This window comes from Erinaceus europaeus, chromosome 20 (assembly GCF_950295315.1).
Source record: "Erinaceus europaeus chromosome 20, mEriEur2.1, whole genome shotgun sequence".
Lineage (NCBI taxonomy): Eukaryota > Metazoa > Chordata > Mammalia > Eulipotyphla > Erinaceidae > Erinaceus > Erinaceus europaeus.
In genome coordinates, this window is record NC_080181.1 from 26,812,549 (window position 1) to 26,826,222 (window position 13,674).

The window sequence follows — 13,674 nt, forward strand, 5'->3', positions numbered from 1 at the left end:
ATAATTGTGTATGGCCTGCAAATAATCTTATGTATACCCAAATGGTCTTTGGCAGAAGAAAAAAGTTTCCCAACCCCTAGATTGAGAATTCAGGTAAGGGAATGATTGTTAAAATTCACAGTAAAAAATGTGAAACATTATAAACATTCAGAGAAATCTAGCATGCATTTTGTTATAGAAACAGCAACTACAGAATAAGAGTGTAAACCAAAACATATGGACTAAGATCCAGTGGTCTTGTCACCTTTTTAAAGTATGTATATTTATCTTGAGAAAGAGAGAGACCAGTGCATATCAGCTCTCTCATCAGGTGATTCTGGTACTGGAATCTGGAGTCTCTGGGCCTCAGGTATACAAGCCCAGTGCTTTAGTACTCAGCAGTCTCCCTTGCCCTGGCATTGTCACCTTATGTTGTGACCTTGGGAACTCATGTTTACCTCTCTTTAAAATCAATGATAAAATAGAGCCTGTGATTTTGTAATTATAGAACCAGTTAACATACATTCAGGTGCCTGCCACAGCTTGGTTTTGAGGAGGGGGCATTTTAAGAGGTGACTTTGAAAGGACAAGAGTGCATGGCCACCTCCTTCCTTTCTCTTTCCTCTCTGCTCAGAGCATGATGGCTCTCATTTGATCCCTTCATCCTTATGCTATCTGTGTAGAAAGCAATAGATTCATCATACTATCACAAAATGATAAGTCTGCCTAGCAGACTGACTGGAAAACATGTCCTATTTTTCCCTTGTCAGTTAGTTCCTCCTGAGAGCTCCCAGACCAGCACAGCAGGCCCTCAATTTCCAGGTGGAAAGAACCCAGGACTTGCTGCTCAGAAATCATAGCCTCCACCTGGGCAGGGCTCTCACTAGGAAACACTCTCTACACTGAGCCTTTGTCTCAGGATGAATGAAGGTGAAGTGTCTTCTGGAGAAGCTTTGCTTCTGTCTGACGTGATTCCATTGTTCTGCATTGTCCCTCGTCCCCCTAGTGACTGCCACCTCTGCAGGATCTAAGAGACCTTTGACAAGCAGGATGAAATAACCCCATGTTTTCCCCTCCAGGCTATTCTAGGGTTCTTTCCTGGGCATTCCTCCATTTTACAAAATATTCCTCTCCTAATACAGTTTTGTACTAGAAATAGAAATATTTCAGCAGAGCTGATGATTGCAGCATATCTGATGGGGAACTGCCCTGAGCAATTCAAAGCAAATATATATATATATATATCATATATTAGAAGGTAGTTTGACATTAGAGCTTGCCTTTTCTTCTTTTTTTTTCCCTAAATTAACCATCCATACTTGTTTTTGTAATACAGCAGTCACCTTCTCTCTCAGGACAGAGTTTTGACATGCCCCAGTTACTGTTTGAGGTTCACTGTAGTGTGTTGGCTGGGGTGCATATGTAGGGTACCACCTTACATTGCTTGGGTCCATGGCTTTAAATCAAAGCTTTATCAAACACTAATCCATACACCAGATAGTCCACACATTTAAAGTATATAATTCATTGGTTTTTGATATGTTCAGAGTTGTAAGATTATCACCAACATGAATCTTAGAACATTCCATCATACCCCAAAGCGATTCGATACTTGTTCGCTGTGGCTCCCTGTCCATGCAACTCCCACAACCAGAACTCCATATCCCATCCTCTCCCCTGATAGCTTTCCTATTCTTTATTCCTCTGGGAGTATGGACCCAGGGTCATTATGAGGTGCAGAAGGTGGAAGGACTGGCTTCTGCAATTGCTTCTTCACTGAACATGGGTGTTGGCAGGTCAATCCACACTCCCAGCCTGTCTCTTTCTCTGCCTAGTGGGGCAGAGCTCTGGAGAGGAGGGGCTCCAGGACACATGGTCCTCGGATTCCCACATAGACATGATCGGCCTAGACCTCTACCATAACTGTTTCTAAGATTTATTTATTTTTTAATTTTATTTATTTTCCCTTTTTGTTGCCCTTGTTGTCTTATTGTTGTTGTAGTTATTATTGATGCCATCGTTGTTAGATAGGACAGAGAGAAATGGAGAGAGGAGGGGAAGACAGAGAGGGGGAGAGAAAGATAGACACCTGTAGACCTGCTTCACCGCCTGTGGAGCAACTCCCCTGCAGGTGGGGAGCCAAGGGCTCAAATTGGGATCCTTACTCCGGTTCTTGCACTTTGCACCACATGCGCTTAACCTGCTGCGCTACCGCCCGACTCCCTATTTATTATTTTTATGTAAGACAGACCAGAGTATATATAGTTCACCTCTGCTGTATGTGGTGGCAGAGATAGAACCTAGGACGTCAGTTTTGTCCCTCTATGACTGGGCTATGCCTTTCTAGTCTTAAGTTATGTTTCTTATTGAGTTATTCTACTTAACCATTTATCAATTATGAATTATGATGGTATGAATATGTCTGCAATTTTTATTATTTAGTAATGATTTACAAGATTGTAAGATAATAGGGTATAATTTCATATAGTTCCTACCACCAGAGTTCTGTATCCCATCCCCTCCATTGGAAGCTTCCCTATTCTTTATCCCTCTGGGAGTATGGACCAAAAAGCTTTATGGCATATAGAAGGTAGGTCTAACTTCTGTAATTGCTTCTCCGCTGGACATGGGTGTTGGCAGGTCAGTCTATGTCCCCAGCCTGTTTCTCTTTCTCTACTGGGGTAGGGCTCTGGAGTGGTGTTGGCAGGTTGGAACTTTGGGACACAAAATAACAAGCAGTATAGCCATAACTATGTTGAGGATAGTAGCAAAGTTGACTCACTGCTTGTAAACACAAAGGCCTTGGAGGGATTCTATAAAAGGAGTCAGAAATAGGAAGCCTGTCTTTCAGTGGCAATATGATACTTGGGGAGGAAAAAAAGTCTCCGGGTGAAAAGGCTCTTGACAAGGGCTGGAGTATTTTACTCCTGCTCTCCTCACCAAACAAGGCGTGATGCTGTGCATGTGATAATTGGCAATGTCGAAGCTAGTTAAGGTAAAATGAATGAATACATATGTCGGACACTGAAAATACATAGTTAATGTTCTCATTTTACTTTTTTTATTTATTTGGTTATAAGACTTCAGTTGAATAGTGAGAGATGTTTAAAGACTATTCTAACCACCTATCTAACCAAACACACAGCTCAGTAATAATTATGAAACATAACAAGGTGAATGGTTAAGTACAGGAGACTAGAAAATCTGTGGTGGACCATTAAGAATCTGGCAGCTGGAACATGGGATTATATAAAATGATGTTTGGGGGCATTAACAAGAAACCTGTGGGTTAATGATTTTCAGTATTGTCTTGAACACACAGGCATAGCCTCCCTTCTCCTCTTTATTAGTCTATGAGACATCAGGTTTCACCTCATCACCTTCATTTTTTTGTTCCACCCATAACTGAAATAATTTGATATTGGTCTTGCTGGCTTGTCACACTCAGCACTATGGTGCCTGCAAGTTCTGACCACAGCTATGACCTCATCATATTAACAGCTGCATGGTACTCCACTCTGCATATGTACCACAACTTACTTTGACTGCTCCTTGTGAATGTAATTTTTAATTTGATACATTTTATTTTAGAGAATATTTACTGTAAAGAAAATTGGAAGGATAATTCTGACAGTTCCCCCAAGCATGCCTTACTCCTCTGTATCCTCAATTTGCTTTTCTTAGCATCTTGACATATCAGCATTAATGTATTAATGAAGCTAGTTACTAAGGTAAAATTAATGAAAATTTCTATGTTAAACATTGAAAATACGTACTTAATGTTTTTAAAGCAAGTGAGTGCAGGTACATGCACCTCGTGCTTCACTGCCACATTACTCATGAGGAAATTGAGCTACACATAGTTTCAGAAATCTGTCACCAATGCAAAACTGGTAGTGCTCCAGAGTCTCCCCGGGATATCATGCTGTTGTCCACGAGCTTGGTTATCTTATTGTTATGCCTTATCTGCCAGGGGCTTACACATGCGTCACTTGTGCTCATGCAAGGACTTTGGTCTTCCAGATGGTCCACACTTAGTGCAGTTAGCTTGTGGGTGCTGCTCACTCTGCTGGCTTGCCCTTTACACCCAGGAATGTCTGAGCTCCAGTAGTGGTCATCACTCAGACTCAATCCAAAACCACTTTGATATTTTTTCTTTTCTTTTTAAAAATATTTATTTTCCCTTTTGTTGCCCTTGTTGTAGTTACTAATGTCTTCACTGTTAGATAGGACAGAGAGAAAGATGGACACCTGCAGACCTGCTTCACCACTTGTGAAGCGACTCCCTTTGCAGGTTGGGAGGCGGGGGCTCAAACCGGGATCCTTAACATCGGTCCTTGCGCTTTGTGCCATGAGCACTTAACCCACTGCGTTACCACCTGACTCCCGATATTATTTTCTCAACCCTTACATTATTTGAGAAATTTGATCAGATTTTTTTTAATTCAGTGCTGAGAGAGGGGAAATGTTACATCCTGCCAAATGTAATTTGAGAATTGAAGCTTAAATATTTCCATCCCCTGAATGCACTCAATCAAATAAGATTAGGATGATGGTTAAGAGACAGCTTATTAAAACAAGGGCCAAACTTATGAAATGTCTCTAGCAAAACTTAGTAATTTTAGAGAGGTTAAATGTAAGAAAGATCAACAAATGAAAGTGCAGTGATAAAGATGTATCAGAAATGAAGAGATCATTATATTTTGCTAAGATTTATTGATTTTCTTCACTATACCCAAAGCAACAGAGCCATCAAACATATAGGGCATATTGGAGAAGTTAGTCCCCCAAAAAAGTAATCATTTGAAGCCCAGAGTTGGCAGACAGCCTTTAGGAGGTTGAGTGGAGACTCAAAGGAATGGGTTTTGAGACCACCAAATTGCATAGTTTAAATAATAAGGATAAAACACATTGGAATGGACACCTTAAAGAAGTTCTGATGCAGGCTTAACCTTTGGTTCCAATGGTTTGGCTGGGTGGCTGGCTCATGCTATTCTGCCTTCTCAGGCCTACTAAGCTTCAGTATGTGAGCCAGTTATCAACAGAGTAAGAAATAATCTTCCACCTATAAACTTATGGTTCTAGGGGAGTTTTATAAATGTAGACCTGCTCTGTGCACACTGCCATCTTTGTACACTTAACCCTCTTTTTAATTTCCTGTTAAACCCAGACTCCTAATTTTTTTTTTTTAGTGATTTAATAATGACCGACAAGATTGAGGGGTACAATTCCATATTCCCATCCCCTCCATTGGAAGCTTCCCTATTCTTTACCCCTCTGGGAGTATGGACCAAAGATCTTTATGCAGTGCTAAAGGTGGGAGGTCTGGCTTCTGTAATTGCTTCTCCACTGGATGTGAGTCATCCATACGCCAGCCTGTTCTGTCTTTCCCTAGTGGGGCTCCAGAATTCATCAGTGAAGTCGCCTGTCCAGTGTGTCAGGTTGGCGTCATGGTAGCATCTGCGACTTGATGGCTGAAAAGCATTGACATAAAAGCAGAGAAAATTGTTTAGTAATTAGGAATCTAAGGGTGAGAATATAGCAGGTGAGACTTGGGGTTTTCAGACTTCGAATCAGCTTGCTTGTTTAGGCCTGAGTCTAATTCTTGCCATTTCACTCGTGATCCGTAATCACAGCATCTGTTCTTATTCCCACATCTGAAACCCCTACTGCTAGAGCCTGACAGGATTTGATCATTGCTATCAATGCCACTCAGTGCAGATCTTGCTTTTCCTTCCTTCAACTCACACAATAGCAAGCCCCTGTCTTCAGGGACTCCCCACAACCAGTTATGTCTTCTACTGTGCTCCACCCGTCTGTGCAGCTTGTCCCTTTAGTATCAGCTATTCAACATCTTAATTAATGCTCCAATTTCCATGAGTTACCATTTCCACTCAACATCACAGTCATTACAAAACTCAATGGTGTTCTCAACCTACTACACCAGCTTCTCTTGTAGTCTCCTCCCTCCCCTCTCGTTTGTTTTCCAGTTAACTGCTCAGCTGTCTTAGGGTGGTCCCATGGATTAGACCCTGGAGCCAAGATATACACTTATTTGGCTAGCTCCTCTCTTTCAACTGGGATTTCATAGTTTATAATTTTCCAAGTTAGAAACCAAGGAAGTTTGTCGATTAGTTTCCCTTTCTCTCTTTTATTTATTTATGAGAAAGAACCAGACATCAAACTCAGGACCTCATGCCTGAGTGTACAATGCTTTAGCCACTGCGCCACCTCCCGAACCACTCAATTAGTTTCTCAGTACCCTTAAGTTTTATGTGTGAGTGAAGCTGTCCATTAAATTTTTTATGTTTTCACCTCCTATCACCATTCTAAACTATGTTACCATTACATATGTCTCCAATATTATTTTCCTAGGGCTAGGGTGATAGCATAATAGTTACTCAATGATTTTCATGCCTGAGATGCTGTCACAGGTTCAATCCCCTGCACCACCAAAACTCAGATATTGAGTAGCTGGCCTCTCTATCACTCTCATTAAAATAAAATAAAAGAAAAAGCTATATATATATATATATATATATATATATATATATATATATATATCTTGCTAGACTAATGAATTTCTGGAGTCCAGTATTCTTCTATTGCACTGTCTTTTCTTCCCCCCTGAAGTCTACCTTCTAGACCTTAATAGTCCTTCAAAACCTGCCATTTTGTCAGCTTGGTTCATGTGATGACTCTCCATGAACTATACATAAATGGGAAACTTTCAATATGGAGCATAAAGTTTCTGTTGTCTTTCAACAATCCCAAGTATTCTATCTAAAAAATGTGCTTTTACCCCATTCTTGCATTATCAGCGTTCTACATTCTCTCAAGCTTTTAAGACTCAATTTTGCAGTGTCATCCCCTGCGAAGCCTGGAGCTATTGCCTCCTCTCACAAACATCTTATATGCATCTACTTGATTCTAACTCTGAACCCTCTCAACTATAGAATGCTACTCATCGGGAGTCGGGTGGTAGCACAGCTGGTTAAGTGCAGGTGGCGCTAAGCACAAGGACCAAGTAAGGATCCTGGTTTGAGCCCCAGGCTCCCCACCTGCAAGGGCATCGCTTCACAGGTGGTGAAGCAGGTCTGCAGGTGTCTATCTTTCTCTCCCTCTCTGTCCTATCTAACAACGATGATATCAATAATAACTACAACAAGGGCAACAAAAGGGAATAAATAAAATAAAATAAGAATGCTGATCATCCTTGTTGGCCTTAGAATACTTCATGCCACTAGAACATTCATTCTGACCTTCCTAGTGGTTACAACTGAAAATGTCTTGATATGTCTATAAATGTTCTTTCCAGGTGCCAAAGTTGACCCCCTGTGAGAACCATTGATCTAACTCAGATTTTAAATATTGTCTAACTTGATCTTGTAAGGAGACAGATGAAAAAAATATTTAGTGGGTAGGATAGAGAAATATCTAAATATGGTTACTGAAAAAGATCTAAAATGGATTCAGGGGCTAGGTGGTGGCACACCTAGGAGAGTGCATGCACTACGGTGTGCAAGGACCTAGGTTCAAGCATCTGGTCCCCACCTGCGGGGGGAAAGCTTCAAAAGTGGTGAAGCAGGGCTGCAGGTGTTTCTCTCTACCCAATAATAAATATCTTTCAAAAAACGGATTCAGATGTTAATGAGTAGCCTGTAAATCCCAAGAATAACTAAGTTTATTAACATCATAGTAGTGGGGAAAAATAAAGGAATTAAAAGGGAAATATATCAGAGATAATAGCAAGGAGAGAAAATTAAGATGTCATTTGTGATAGACCTCTATTAATGGCATTATTTTTTGCAATGAAGTTTAATTTAAAAAGAGAGAGAGAAAATAAGCCTTGTATTGGTTGTAAAAATCAAGCAGAGATAGCAGCATGGAATGGTATCCATGGCGTCAATGACAGACTGTTGCTACTAGGAACACAGGCCCTGGAGCCTTGTGTCCTGAGCTCATATCATACTTGGAAACAACTTCAGTTCCCTCATCTGTAAATGGAGACAGAAGCATGTGAAGGGTACATGAGCAGCTACATGTAAAGGATTTTGAAAAGTGGCATATTTTAAGTGCTTTATGAATGAGAACTCAATATAGTCCCTTCTTTTTTATGTCTTCTATATAGTGTTATAGGACCACTAGATGCCTAAACACTCTTTGACATTTATGCTACCAATTACTTTGCTAAGTGTTTGATGACACCAGTGTGATTTTCCACTGTTACTATCTCCACATAATTTGGAGGAACATGGAGTTGGGCAGGTTAAGTGCACGTGGTGCAAAGCTCAAGGACTGGTGTAAGGATCCCGGTTCGAGCCCCCAGCTCCCTACCTTCATGGGAGTTGTTTCACAGACAGTGAAGCAGGTCTGCAGGTGTCTATCTTTCTCTCCCCCTTCTCTCTGTCCTGGCTAACAACAAGGTCAACAAAAGTGAAAATAAAATTAAAAAAAAAAATTTTGGAGGAACATTTCAAGTCAAGCCTTGAGTCACCTGTCTTTGTCATCTGATCACACTTAACTTCTCACAGAAGCCTTGAACCAAGTTCAAGATTGGGTCTGAGAGAGGTATATGCCTCATAAACCCCTTGATGTTAGGGGTTTAGTGTTCTGGAGGCTGGGGAATAAGGGAGATGGTGAGGGAGAAGGTGGTCCTAGCGGAGTAGAATGAAGGCAGGTCAGAAGTCGAGAATGGCCTAATTATTGCAGTGTGGGCTTAAAGAGGGCTCCACAGCTCTATCTGGGTGCAACATCAGCACTGGGTTTCTGGGGGGAGGAGCGCCTGTCCCCAAAGTAAAAGCATGGCCTTTATTCTTTGACAGAGTGCTTGCAAACTGATGTAGTACAAGTGACAGGCTGACATATGTAAGTCCCTGTGGCATTTAAGAAAATAGCAAATACTGATTCCTTTCACATGACTATCCCTCTGGTTTAAAGAAACTTGAGTGGCTGATCCAGCAAAGTTTAGTGGTTCGTACTTTTTTGGGGTCCTAGTCCTTGTTCCATGAATGCCAGTCTTTTCAAAATAACCATTCAGCTTCTCTAGACCTCAGGGTTGCCCCCCCCCCCCCATCATTAAAGGACTGTTGGACATTCTAGTTTTTGAAATCCCTGAGTGGGAGTTGTTTTATACTGTGATGGTGTTTTGTTGTTGTTGTCTTTTCCCTCTCTGTTTTCTTTGAGATACTTGCAAAGTTAATGTAAGCGCTATGGAGTGGGGGAGGGGTTTGCCCAATCATTTCCCTGACTCTTCACATGTTACAAATTTTCTCATATCCAGAGAGAATAAGCTCAGAATGTCTAACTATTCCGCCATCATCTATACACTTCTCTCCTTGAATCTTTCCACATTGTGTGTGTAGCAGGGAAGCAGGAGCCTAGAAGTGTGGAAACAGACTAATTAGGGATTCAGAGCAGCCTTCTGTTCTGTCCCTGCATGTATGGGGGCTTCACTGGTACTCTACCTCCATTCTCTGTTCCCTGTAGAAATTTACACAAGGAGTGAACTGAGTTAAAATTTTCCAATGACTTCCTGTAATTTGACTAATCGCTCCTACAGATTAAACTTTTGTTCTTGATCATGCCTCCTTTAATAAGCTGTACATAGAAATGATAGCCCCGAGGTAGCTCTTTGGCTATTAAATATTTATGTGTCAATTGGCATTACCCAAATTTAGAGAATCTTAAAATCTGAGATACGAAAGCTGTTTAAAAGACAGGGAGGTAGCATAGTAGTAGGGCTGCGACTTCCTAGTGTGAGACCCCAAGTTTGATCCTGGTGCCAGGTGCACCAGAGTGTTTCCCTAGTGTCTCTCTTTGAAATAAATTAATTGACCCTCTATAATGAAATGTTTTTATTTAAAACATATGCTGGGGGCCAGTGGGGTGGCACAAGGATCCTGGCTCGAGCCCCTGGCTTCCTTCACAAGTGGTGAAGCAGGTCTGCAGGTGTCTGTCTCTCTCTGCCCCTCCTATCCAACAAAAGCAGCAACAACAAAGGGGAAAAAGAGAGCTGCCGGGAGCAGTGGACTTGGTGCAGGCACCAAGTCCTGGTTGTAATCCTGGAAGCGAAAAAATTGTGTCTGCAAGCACTAGGGAAAAGCTCATACTATTAAATACAAAAGTTCTTGTTTATAATTGAAAAGTTGAGGATGTCATATGAATCTCTATTTCAGCAGTCAGATATATAGCACACATTTTAATCAATAATGAAACACCCTGATCAACTGATTTTCATCTATGCCTGTCTACACACACAGCTGTTCATCAGATACTCTGAAATGAAAACAAAACCTCAAAAACAAGAACTTGCATGAACAGTTGATGAGACTGTAACATGGCACAGATAATTTGGGAGGGAAATAGCATTTTCATAAGCAACAAACTACTCAGAACCCAACCATTGCTTTCTAGTTATCTACTCAAGAAAAATGAAATCTTCTGTCTAAAGTTCATCAACGCTCACATCAGATTTCAGAACTCAGGGCCAGCAAATTAATTCACTTGCACTGTGTGCTGAACCCAGATTCAATTCCAGTCCCCACACATTGAAGGAAGCTCTGATGCTGTGCTTTCTCCACCTTCCATTTGATTTGACTGGAGCTTGGACATACACTGCAACAGAGCTTCCATTCAAACCTAGAAATAAATCTACAAATAACCGACAAGTAAATTGATAATTAATCATGATGTCTTTGCATGGAACACTAGTGAGCAATGAAAAAGAACTAACAACCTAATATTAGCAAGAATGTGGATTTCAAAAACACTGTTCTAAATCAGAGAAAAGTTACCATATATTGTTTGATTTCTATGAAACTTGTAGAAAAGATACAACTAGAGACATGTTGATTTGTTTTAGCCAGGGCGGGCACAAGTAATTCACACATTTTGAAGTAGTGAAACTGTTCTGAAATTGGCTTACGATGACAGTTGTACAGCTACGTAATATTCTTTAAATTTTTTATTTAGGGATTAATGGCTTATAGTAAATACCGATGTTGGTATATATGTAAAATTGCTCAAGTTTCTGTGAAACACTGTCGCGCTCCCCTCCCCTCTGGTGCAGTACACCAACCCAGTCCAAGTTCTACTTTGTGCTTCCCACTTCTGCACATGAGTGAGATCATTCCATAGTCATCCTTGTCTCTGGCACATCTCACTCCAACTACATAAATTAATAAAGCAATTATTTTCTCTCTTTAAATGAGGTTTTGGGGAGTATATAAATAATAACTCTATGAAACTGCATAGAATAATTGTTCCTTCCTGTAGAATTACTAAATGAGAGTTCCCAGGTACTATATTAGCTTCAATTATGGTAGAAGACGACATAACATGTATCATTTTAACCATCTGGTGTATAGTTCAGTGGCTATAACCCACCATCATCTGAACATTTTTTATGACCCCAGACCAGAACTGTACTTAGTATGTCCTTCAAGTAAGGAGAGTCCTTTAGTATTTAGCCAGTGGTATTTTACTTTTCTCACTTTGCATACTGGCTTTTTTTTTTTTGCCTCCAGGGTTACTGTTGGGGCTCAGTGCCTGTACCATGAATCCACTCCTCCTGGAGGCCATTTTTTCCCCTTTTGTTGCCCTTGTTGTGGTTATTGTTGATGTCATTTGTTGTTTAATAGGGGAAGACAGGGAGAGAAAGACAGACACCTGCAGACCTGCTTTACTGCCTGTTTCAACCAATTGGTTGAAACAATTTTTCATTCCTCTTTCCTATGTATCCTTTTAAATTTTAAAAATCAATTTCCTCCAGTATTTATCATTTCCTGATTTTTAGTGAGTGCTCCATTTTGAACTTATCAATCAATATCTACTTTCAAGTATGAGGCTATTTCACAAAGAAAACTAACCCTAACTGCAATTACTTTATTGATATGTATTTGTGAATCTGACAGTACATTTAATGTGTTAATCTTCAGAAATTAAAGTTATATTCATGAAACTAAGTATAAATGGCTTCCCAAATATTTAATTTTTCTTTTATTCTTTTTTAAGTGTTCAGTAATACATTCAACTGCCCTAGCACTACTTTTCAATCTTGGTTACTATTAGCAGTTAATTTAGATCTTGCACACTATTAAGTTGACACACTAGTGCAAACATTTTGACATGACTGCTCATTCTGAATGCTGCAGTGGCACAATCTCCCCATTCCTTAGCTCAAAGAGTTGAGAATGTTGACTTAGAAATTTCTGCTCAATTCTGAAACTTCCTAAGAATCACTACAACTTAGAATTACCCCCACTCTGCCCTCACTTATGCACTCAATTCATGTAGAATATGTCATCAGGTTTCTACTCAAAGAAAGATGAATGTGATTGCTCCATTGTTTTCTGGAACAACATACTGCAAAGTGAGAGCAGCTGAATTTCTTACCTTCAATATCATACATTTTCCCCTCTCTGAATTCTTAAATGATGCTGTTTCTCTTAAAAGCTTCAACATGAAAGCTATAACAATTTCCATTTCTATAAATCTGATAGTTACTTCATTATATAGTTCACATCTTCATTTAGAATAGGAAAGCTTTTCTAATTTTATAACCCCTTGATTTATTTATCTCTTTTGAAATTCTAATCTAGTGTAAAATATCCCCAAACAAGTGAACCTTATATGTTCTGTCCTTGCCCCTTTATTTCTTTGCTTTCCAAACATTTTTTCAAGTTTTGTATGTTATAGCTTCAATTTTAATAAAAATCCAAATTCCTATTTTTTGCCTTAATGACAAATCTCTCATAATTGCAGATGGTTTCTACTTTAAATGACAATTATTTTCTAGCAAGGATGAGAACAACAATTTAAGTGTTTAAAGAAAAATTTTCTTTAATAGATCTTTAATACATCTATTTCTTATATGACTGACAGGTAGGCCAGAGTACTGCTAACTTTGGAATTTGCCAGGGACTGAACTTGGACCTCCAGGCAGGCAAGTTCTATGATCTGTCTCTCTGACTCGACAAATAGATCTTTTGAACTGTATTATATTTCCAAGACAGCAGTAGTTTTTTTTTTTTTTTTTGTTATATTTAAAGAAGGTAAATTGTACAGAAGGCATACAATTCTTAATGATTTTAGATAGAAGTTCTAGGGGTTCAGGGGGTACCACAGCAGGTTAAGTGCATGGACCTGGGTAAGGATCCCGGTTTGAGCCCCTGCAGGGGAGTCACTTCACAGGCAGTGAAGCAGGTCTGCAGGTGTCTGTATTTCTCTCCATCCTATCTAACAATGAATGACATCAACAATGACAATAATGGGCAACAAAAAGGAAAAAAATGGCCTCCAGGAGCAGTGGATTCATGGTGCAGGCAGTGAGCCCCAGCAATAACCCTGGAGGCAAAAAAAAAAAAAAGTTCTGCATATATAATACATATAATGTGGAGGAAACACCATTGCTTCTATCTGAGGGAGACCTCAAGTAGAAGCAGTGGTATTACCAAATGAGACCGTCTATCCAAATAGTGCTCTGTTACACTTTTTTTTTTTTAACCATTCCTGATTATCTATGTTTACTGGAGTGCAAGTATTTACTTGTGGAGCTAATAAAACTTCTCACATTTTCTGGGATGACTTTGAGATCCATACATGATACTGACAAGCCTTGCTGCTCTGAAAATAAGTGCTATATTGATGGGGCCTCCTGTGTTTACTTCTAAGATAAAATATTCTTTCTTCAGT

The 13,674-nt window shown here is 39.8% G+C and overlaps 1 long non-coding RNA gene across 1 annotated transcript in view; it reads right to left on the bottom strand.

The window, feature by feature from the left end:
- Positions 1-4,734: 4,734 nt before the first annotated feature.
- The window catches only part of LOC132534915 (uncharacterized), a 208,596-nt gene continuing 199,656 nt past the window's right edge, over positions 4,735-13,674 (bottom strand). Inside the window, exon 4 of the long non-coding RNA XR_009546672.1 lies at positions 4,735-5,453. This is a non-coding gene — a long non-coding RNA (uncharacterized LOC132534915). The remainder of the gene's footprint in view (positions 5,454-13,674) is intronic.